The 9,284-nt window shown below is 46.2% G+C and overlaps 1 protein-coding gene across 2 annotated transcripts in view; it reads left to right on the top strand.

The window, feature by feature from the left end:
* The first annotated feature begins 1,110 nt into the window (after positions 1 to 1,110).
* The window catches only part of Nod1 (nucleotide binding oligomerization domain containing 1), a 47,777-nt gene continuing 39,603 nt past the window's right edge, over positions 1,111 to 9,284 (top strand). Inside the window, exon 1 of one of the 2 annotated variants that reach the window (XM_047561514.1) lies at positions 1,111 to 1,529. The gene's annotated coding sequence lies outside the window, so the exon portion shown is untranslated. Of the gene's footprint in view, positions 1,530 to 8,566; positions 8,672 to 9,284 lie in introns of those variants that run through there. The other variant, XM_047561516.1, reaches the window with a different exon arrangement.

Here is a 9,284-nt window from a genome sequence, read left to right as displayed (position 1 = left end):
AACATAATTTCCCCATCTCAAGGTCAGCTGATTTGCAACTTTAATTAACTGCAATTTCAGTTCCTTTTTGCTATATTCACAGGTTCCAGGTTTAGGGCATTGACATGTTGGTAGGGAGTTGGGGGCACTGTTCAGACTACCATATATGATTAAAAGACCCATCCAAACTAGTATAGGACTATAATCCCAGCAGCTATGAAGGCTGAGGCTGGAAGATTGCAAATTCTAGACCAGCCTGGACAATTTAGAAATACCCTATCTTAAAATTAAAAGGGCCGGGGGGTAGGGGGTTGGGGGCGTGGCGGGTAGCGGATGGAGGGTTAGCTCAGTGGTAAAGTGCCCCGGAGTTCAATCCCTAGTATCACAAAACAAAGAATAACAAAAATTCAAAATTCAAACATCTACAAAATAACATTTCAAAGAACGGCAGTTACTTGGAATGTAGCAGGACAAACCAGAGGTGGAAAATATAATTGACAGGTTAAAAGCCATGAAAGATACAGTTCAGAATCCTAGACAAAAAAAAATTTTTTTTTCCTCCCTAAGATAGGTTCATATAAGGAGAAGCTGGAGGAATTAAAATCCAGACTTTATTTTGGTACTTGCAAGTTTGCACGTTTTATCCTGCTGTTTTTGCAAAGTTTCACTTTTGGGTTGCGATCCTGCTCTCCTTTTCTCAGAAGGCAGCCTTTGGTTGGACGTTTAATATTCATGAGTATATGTGGTCACATGATCTAATGCACTTCTTTAGTGTGAATAAGTGACAGCATTTTATGGCATCGAAAACGTGTTTAAAAATATCGGGCAAACTTATTAGCATGTTAAAAATTCATTTTTTACAAGAAAGGTAAGAAATGGAAAGAATCGAAAGTGTATACCGCCTATAACAAGCTTAAGGACACACAAGAAGAAAAGCTTAGATTTTGAAATCCAAATCGAAGTCCAGGCTCAGTTGCAAAGTTTGATTACTTTGAACTAGTTTTCCGGTGGAGCACACGTGCCATTTTAACGAAAGCTCCCCGTTACGTCCAGGCATTGACTCGGGTTGCCGGTGCTGGGTGGCACCTTAGGGGGCGGGCCTTGGCCCACAGAGGCCGCGGCCAAGCTCGCACTACGAGTTCCCAGAGTATCACCCCTCGGCTAACTCTGAGTCCTGCCCGCTTGCGCCTGTGCGGTGGCGCAGGCCGCGCGACTTCCCGCACCGAGCGCCCCTTGGATTCCAGCGCCCGCCCTGCCCTGTCCGCCCCCACTCGGCCTCCGCCTCCTGCAGGAGCCCGCCAGACTCCCGGCGCCGCCAGAGGGGTGCGGCTGCGGCTGCCGTGCCGGCCAGTTCCCGTTCCGGGCCCGGGAGGCGGCGGTGCCTGCTCTGCCCCAGCGCTGCTGCCGGCGCGCCGCTCTCCGGGCCACCGCGCTCCCCTTGCCGCTGCGCTCCTGCGGCCACCGCGCTCCCGGCGCACACGGCGCACCTGGCGCACCTGGCGCTTGTTCCTGCCTGCAGCCGCTGCCTGTTCTGCAGACCTGGCCGCCAAGTAAGTCTTGGGGGTTCGCGCGGAGAAACGTTATCTGGGGTCTCGGGCGCCGCAGGCGAGGAGGCGCAGGGAGGCGAGATCTGCTTGCGGGTGGAACACAACGGTGCTCTGAAGAGCTCCCGGTGGAACGAGGTGGAGAAACCCGGGAGTTTGAGGAACACCTCGAACGTTCAGAAACTGCAGAGTCAGCGGAAACGTTTACCCCGCCGTGGTCTTACGTGGGCCTTCTCAGCACTTTAGAGTCACCTGGGGGACATTTTAAACATCCAGATGCCCAGGCCACACCCTAGATCAATTCAGTCAGAATCTCTAGGGTAGAACCCAGGCCTCTGTGTTGTTGAAAAGTTCCCTGGATGATTCCAAAGTGCACCGGAGTTAGGAACCCGAGGCCCAAGGGGGGCTGCCAAGAGAAAGTTGGGAGGGCGGATGGGGGCCTTCCTGGAGGCTAGCCAGCAGACTGAGCGACTCAGTGTGACCTCGTCTCTAAATAAAATACCAAAAGGGGTGGGGGGGGGCCCACGCTGGGGATGTGACTCAGTGGTTAAGTGTCCCTGAATTCAATCCCTGGTACCAACCCCCCCCCCCAAAAAAAAAAAAAAAAAAAAAAAAAAACCAAAACCAAAACCAAAAACCAAAACCAAAACTGTATGCCCTACTGCCCTGCTCAGGGGAGGGATCCTGGGTACCTTTATTCCAGTGTCCTGCTAGGCCCTGAGTCTGGGGCAGGACTTCTCTTGGTGTTCATGGGTTACAAAATGAGGAAATGAGACTGTTTGGCAGGGTCTCTGATTATCATATTCAAAAATGCCTCAAGTGTACAGTCTTTTGACATACTGTGGGAAATAAACAATGAGAATGCTTAATGATGCCCCTTTGGTTCTTCAGTCTGTGAAATGCCTGGATTGTTGGTATTCGAAACTAAGTCTTGGGAAGCCAAGTGAATCCTTGACAACTTCAGCTCCTTGGGCCCCAAGGGTTAAGCCAGAGGTGTGCTTGCCTGAGGGTGGGGCTGGTCTTCCCTGAAAGCTCTGTTCAAGATTTACCAGTCAAGATTGGAGAATAATTCTCTGCCTCAGATATTAGGAGTTAGAAGTAGATTCTCTATACTCATCTGGGGGTAGACCCCAGGGACAGATAGCTGTAACTCAGGCAAGCGGAGCCATTGGACAAGGGACAGGCAACTCCCCAGGTATAAGAAGGGTCTCTCAAAGGTTGCAAGAAGAGTGGGAATGGAGGAATATGTTCAAACTTGGAGACCACTAACCCTAAGTCCAAATTCTGATTCTGATCCTTCTGTGATATGTGACCTTGGGCAAGTTACTTGACCTCTCTGAACCCATATTTGATTACCTATAGAATAAGAATAAAATAGTAGCTCTCTCCTAAGGCTAACATTTTAGTGTCACGATATGCGTCAAGTACCTGGCAGGACACATGGCAGGTACTCTGTCATTGGTAGTTACTAGTCACCATAGTGGAAACTTGTGTCCAACAATTGCTTATTTTTAGTGCAGCCACATGATGATAGTGTTTATCCAGAAGATAGCTCCTTCAGAGTTTTATTCCTCCCAGGCCTGGTGGTGCACACCTGTAATCCCAGAGGCTCGGGAGACTGAGGCAGGAGGATTGCAAGTTCAAAGCCAGCCTCAGCAACTTAGCAAGGCCCTAAGCAACTCAGTGAGACGCGATCTCTAAATAAAATCCAAATCAAAAGGGGCGGGGGTGCTGGGGATGTGGCTCAGTGGTTAAGTGCCCCTGGGTTCAAAAAGCTGTGTGCCCTGCTCTTCTGCTGCCCTGCTGCCCAGCTCAGGGGAGGAATCCAGACCTTTATCCTCAGGCCTTTGAGGTCTGGGACCTCAGAGCACTAGCTCTCTACCACAGTCACATCAAGGGCTTATTAATGGCTCTAGACTATAGGTTTATTGCATGTGATAGGAATGAATTTCTTCACAAAAGAAAGCTGTCCTGAATCTTAAGTGTTCCTGCACCCCACTGCCTCCTATATCCCAAAGCGGCCTCCAACAGGGGCTGCCAGCAGGGACTGATGTCGGCACACATGTGTATGGCCTGCTGGCAGCCGTCTCAGATCTTGCACCTGCTGTTCCTGTTTTACTCCCGACTCTTGGCCTAGGGGTAGTGACTCTTTCTTTGATGATCAAAGACAGTCAAGAGTCTAGATCAGGAAGCCCAAATCCTACAACTGCTGATGCCTGCATCCCAGTTGAAACTTTCACCCTCGTATTCACGCAGTGTGATGTGACAGTCACTTTGATAGCAACAGCAGCAACACTGTTTAGACCAGACATTACAAATGTGAACAGTGAAGTCTTAGAGGTATGAAGAGTAAGTATTATAGTGTATGTGTGGTCACTGATATTAATTTAAACAAGATACCAGGGCTTTATCTTTTCTCCAAAAAAGGGGGGGGGTTCACTATTTGTTAAAAATCTAAGATATAAACCTAGGATTTGAGTTACCAGTTTCTTCTATAATTCTTTTTCTTTAGGGGGAGTGGAGAGTTAGCAAGATGAAATTAGAAAGCTAAAATTTCTACTTGTGCTGAATTTTTGCCACACAGAAGCTGTAGGTATCTTGCAAGTTTTCAGGCTCTGGTCTTTTTTTGTTTTTTGGGTTTTTTTTTTTTTTTTTTTTTTTTTTTGGTCTTTTGACATCTTGGGGAAGTCTGTTGCATGTCACACAAGGACTTCCTTTCAGCCATCTGTAGGTCTAAACTTGTTTCTAGGAAAACTCTTCTTCATTGCATCAAATGCTCTTTGAGGCCTGGCATGGTGGGCACAGGCCTGTCATCCCACTGACTTGGGAGGCTCAGGCAGGAGGATCACAAGTTTGAGGCCAGCCTGGGCAACTTAGCTAGACCCTGTCTCAAAATAAAAAAATAAAAATAAAAATGGACGGAGCTATAGCTCAGTAGTAGAGCCCCTGGGTTCACCCCCAGTCTAGGGGTGGGGGGAAGAGTGTGTGGAGGATAGATAGTATTCCTTCCAAATTTGACTCTAGTGGGAAGAGGTGTGTAGTCATTGACATTTCAATTAATTGATGGATTTTACCCTGTGCTAGAAAGATTGTTGAAGCAAGACATCCTGACTTGGATTCTTATTTCAACTTGAGTTTTATCTGGTACTGTCACACACAAGCTAGGCAGATGACTACACAGAGGTGACCAGGGCAAGCTCTCCACCACCTTCCTCTTTGTCTTCCTCCCAGCCTTTGGACCCATGGAGCCAGCTGGGGAGACGATTACTCTGAGGACATCTTTTCTTGGTCCTTTGATGGGACAGAGTTCCCTGAGAAGGGATGGCTTCTTTACAGCCAGCCAGGTGATTTTGTGTTATGCTTCATTATGATCAATAGGTTACTCTCTAGTAAATTGCCACTTTGGAATTTGTTCAGCTGAGAAGTGATTTTCCTCTAAATTAGAAAAAACATATAGTTTAAAGGGCTAATAAGTAGGTCAAGATATGGGGCCAGGTCATTGCTAAGTGAGCAACAGATTAGCACCTGGTTCTGGTAGATTAATATTTTTATAAAATATGATAATTCATCCCTCACTGTGAATTTTATTAAAATTACACCCTTTGTATGTTTAATTTTAGTAAATAAACATCCCTTGTATGTTTGTTTCAGAATATCGATGTCCCTTTCCTTTCTGGTGTCTCATCACCATGATATAAGTTGGGGTCAGAGGAACTGGGAGGATGTACTAACTGTGTAATTCCGGAACCACATGCAAACTGAATAGGGCAGTCACATCTGGCTGAGGAGACTCCTTAGATGGTGAGAGAGATGATGCACTTGGGAGAATATCACACGTTGCTCTTATTCCCAAAAGATTAAAGGTCTAATGACAAGAATGGCCGTGCTTCATTTGAACACATTCCCAATTATCTTTCTATGATCTTGGACCAAACCTTCTGGAAAGAACTGTGTTCGAAAGCTAGACTTTTTCCTTGCGGGTAGCCTAACTCTTTATAATATAGGAAAACAGGCCCCTTCACTGAGAAGGCCATTCCTGACCCCATTTAGCAAGACCAGGGTTCACTGAACATGAAAGTAGGCATATCGGTGATTTCCAATGGAGGTATGAGCTCTGTAACAAAAGCCAGGCAGGCAGGACTTAAATGAGTTTTAGAGTCAGAATGAGGATCCCTCCCTTACCTTGTTCCTTAACTAACCTCATAACCTTGGCCGAGATCTTTAACCTCCCCAACTCCCTGTCCACCTTCATAAAATAGTTATAGTGACTCCCTTCTTACCGGGTGTTTGAGTATTGTTGGCTAATCTATGTGAAGCTCTGAGGACACTGGTTAGCTCTCAGGAACTGGTGAGTGTGATGGTGATGATAACTGTGACAACTGCTTTGGTTCCTGCGCTGGTCTGGCTGGTGTGACTTTGAATAAAGTACTTGATCCCCATGAGCCCCAGCTTTTGGTATAAAATGGGGATAACCACCTGTCTGGAAAAATTGGTTTGAGGCTTAATTTGATTAAATGAAATGACAATGCATCTGATTTAGTAGACCCCAAATAATAACATCAGACACTTGCACTGACTTCCTGGGCACGAGGAAGGCTTTAGGGCTTTTAATTTGGGGTTTTAGCTTATTAAATCTTTCCAACAATTCTACCTAGTAGTTATCATTCCCCCTCCACCATTTTACAGATGAAACCACTAAGGCTTCACTAGATTAAGTAGCCCAAAGTTGACAGAGAATAAATGCTGTGCCGGGGACTTGAAGTAGGTAGGGCCCCTGTTCTTAACCTCTGCCCCTGCTGCACAGTGAGCAGGGCTCAGTCTCTGCTGATCCTGCCCTCCCGCCCCGGCCACCACCTCCTTTGAGTAATGGACAGGGATGCACCTGTTCTGCCTAGAGTCCTGTTTCTGTACAGAGGGATCCAGCTTCCAAAAGAAATGGCTGCTTATGAAGTACTGTGGGACCTCCTCCTCCTGCGCACTCGGGTAACTTGTAAACCTCAACCATTACTTGTAGTGTGCTACCTAATATGAGCTGAAAAAGAGAAAAATGAAAAACAGAAACCCCTGATACTGGTATTGACTGACACTTTTAGGATGGATTATGGTGTTTGTTTTGCAATAAATGTCATCTGTGCACACTGAGATTGTTAATCTGGGTGCAATAATGCATATCTTTACCCAGACAGGTGTGGAGGTGTTTAGGAGCACAGAAAACAGCCCCAGAAGTTCCAAGGATGGGACTCAGGTGGACAGTGACTGTATTTAAAATAGAATTCCATCAAAAGCGCAGGTGGCTGTTCTAGGTGTACCCCGTTGTTTGAAATCTCTTACTCACCATCCCTCTGCTTCCCACCTCAGTGGCTTTCTCCTCTTCTTGAGATCTGGCCATCTTCCCAATGTCCATGGAGCCTGGGAGCCCAGAAAAGCAAATTCTCAACTGAGCAAGTGGTGGATACTTTAGCATTTCTGAGAAGGAGGTGACAATTTCTGGCTTTCCCAGCGGGGTGAAGTGTTTTGCTGGCTCCCCAGCCGGTGTGGAAGAGTGTTAGAAAACTATTTGGAATTCCTGGTTCCTACTGGCTCTTTGGGGTTTCAGTTCTTCAACACATCCTTTCAATAAATATCATCAGGTGGTCCTGCCAGGACCAGGAGTCTACTAAACACTTGGGATGCAGCAGTGAATGAAACAGACCCAGTCTCAGGCCAAATGGAGATTGCAGGGGTCTGGAAGCTGTCTTTATAACAAATTAGTATGGACAAGTGGCTTCAAGAACAGAACTTAATTTCCTAAATGCTAGAGGTTGAAGGTATGAGTGCATTTGGGTTCGGAGGTGAAATCACCCTGGCTTGCAAATGGCCTTCTTATTGCTGGGTCTTCGTGTGGCAGAGAAAGAGAAAGTAAGAGCTCTTCCTTGCGTCTCTTCTTATAAGGACATCAGTCAAGAGGGTCACCCTCAGCACTTCATCTAAACCTAACCAAATGTCCCACCAAAGATGCATTTGCTTCTTTGATGCAGCCCTGTCTGCAGGCACTACCATGTTGGGGATTAGGACCTCAATAGAGGAAAGATGGGGAGCGCAGAATTTCCATCCAAAGGTGGTGGGTGGGCAAACAAGAAAATACTTAGTTATCAATTGTGGTAATATTACTGGGAATAGAAGTTTCCTCTAAATTTGGGGAGATTGGTGAAAGAAAACAGATTTATGCAAAGATGACCTTGAGGGATAGAGGAGACCATTCTGGTCCACAATTCCCATCTTCCAGGGGCTCAAGGATGTGAACAGCGGGACAAAAGGCAGGAAATAAACATACAGATTCTATGCGGCTGTGCTAATCAGAAACACGTTGCAAATCATTTTCCGCCAACCCTCCCACCAGGGAGTAGCTCGGTAGCTTCTAGGTTTCCATTCTCAGGAAGAGGAAACCATAGACGGGAAGGAGCAGTTATGGAGAAATTGCTTTTAATTTTTTTTTTTTTTTTTGGGTACTGGGGATTAAGCCCAGATGTACTTTACTACTAAGTTACATCCACAGCCCTTTTTAAATTTTTCATTTTGAGGCAGGGTCTCACTAAGTTGCTGAGGGCCTCACGAAGTGGCTGAGGCTGGCTTCAAACACAATCCTCCTGCCTCAGCCTCCCAAGTCACTGGGAATACAGATGTGTACCACCACACCCAGCAAATTGCTTTTAATTTTAAAGTTGTTTTTAATTTTAAAGGGGCTCGGTTTCAGTAAGATTTTAAGTGGAAACAGCAGGATGTTGTGACACCGAGGATCAGAACTGTGCCAGGATCAGAGGAGTCTGGAGTTGCTTCTCCAGGAACTAGCCTCTTCAACTTGGACTTGGAGCTGCACCAAAGATGCAGATGTAAGGATTTGAGATTTTATTCTAATGTTCAGTGAGTGGGAAGCTGTTGAAGAAAAAGAAAAGGTAATTAACAACCCCATCTTAGTCTGTTTTCTGTTGCTGTCACTGAACTTTATAAATTAGTTATAATTTATCTCTTACAGTTCAGAGGCTGGGAGTCCAAGGTCAAGGAACCTTATCTGGTGTGGGCCTGCTTACTGGTAGGCACTCTGCAGAGGGGAAGAGAGGGAGCTCACAAGAGACCACCGTACTGGCTTTTATAACAGACCAATGCTCATGGTAACTAACACACTCCCTTGATAACTCATTGTGTTAGATTCCAACACTGACAAAATATCTGAGAGATCAACTTAAAAGGAGGAAATGTTGATTTTGACTTACAATTTTAGAGGTTTCAGTTTTTAGTCCCTCAGCCCTGTTGCCTTTGGGCCTGTGGAGAGGCAGAACATCATGGCAGGGAGCATCATGGAGGAAACTGCTCACCTCACGGCAACTGTGAAGCAAAGAGAAGGGAAGGGTTTAGGGTCCCAATATCCCTTCAAGGACATGCCCCCAGTGACCAAACTTCCTCCAATGAAGGCTTACCTCTTAAAAATGAGGTTACTACCTCCCAGTGCCACAGGCTAGCAAGACCTTTTAGCATGCAGGCCTTTGGGGGACATTTAAGATCCAAACCTTAACATCCCTTAATCCATTAATGCTTTAATCCATGACAGATTAACCCATCCTGAGGACAGAGCCCCCAGACCCTGTCACCTCCCAAAGCTCCCACCTCCAAATACCATTAACATATGTCTTTGCTGGGTGTAACCAAGTGGCAGAGCACTGGCCTGGCACCTGGGAGGCCTGGAGTTCAATCCCCAGCATGAAAAAAAGGAAAAAGCAGAAAAGA

Source organism: Sciurus carolinensis, chromosome 8 (genome assembly GCF_902686445.1).
Source record: "Sciurus carolinensis chromosome 8, mSciCar1.2, whole genome shotgun sequence".
NCBI lineage: Eukaryota > Metazoa > Chordata > Mammalia > Rodentia > Sciuridae > Sciurus > Sciurus carolinensis.
The sequence above is the reverse complement of the archived record's forward strand: the minus strand, read 5'-3'. Positions and strand labels throughout refer to the sequence as shown.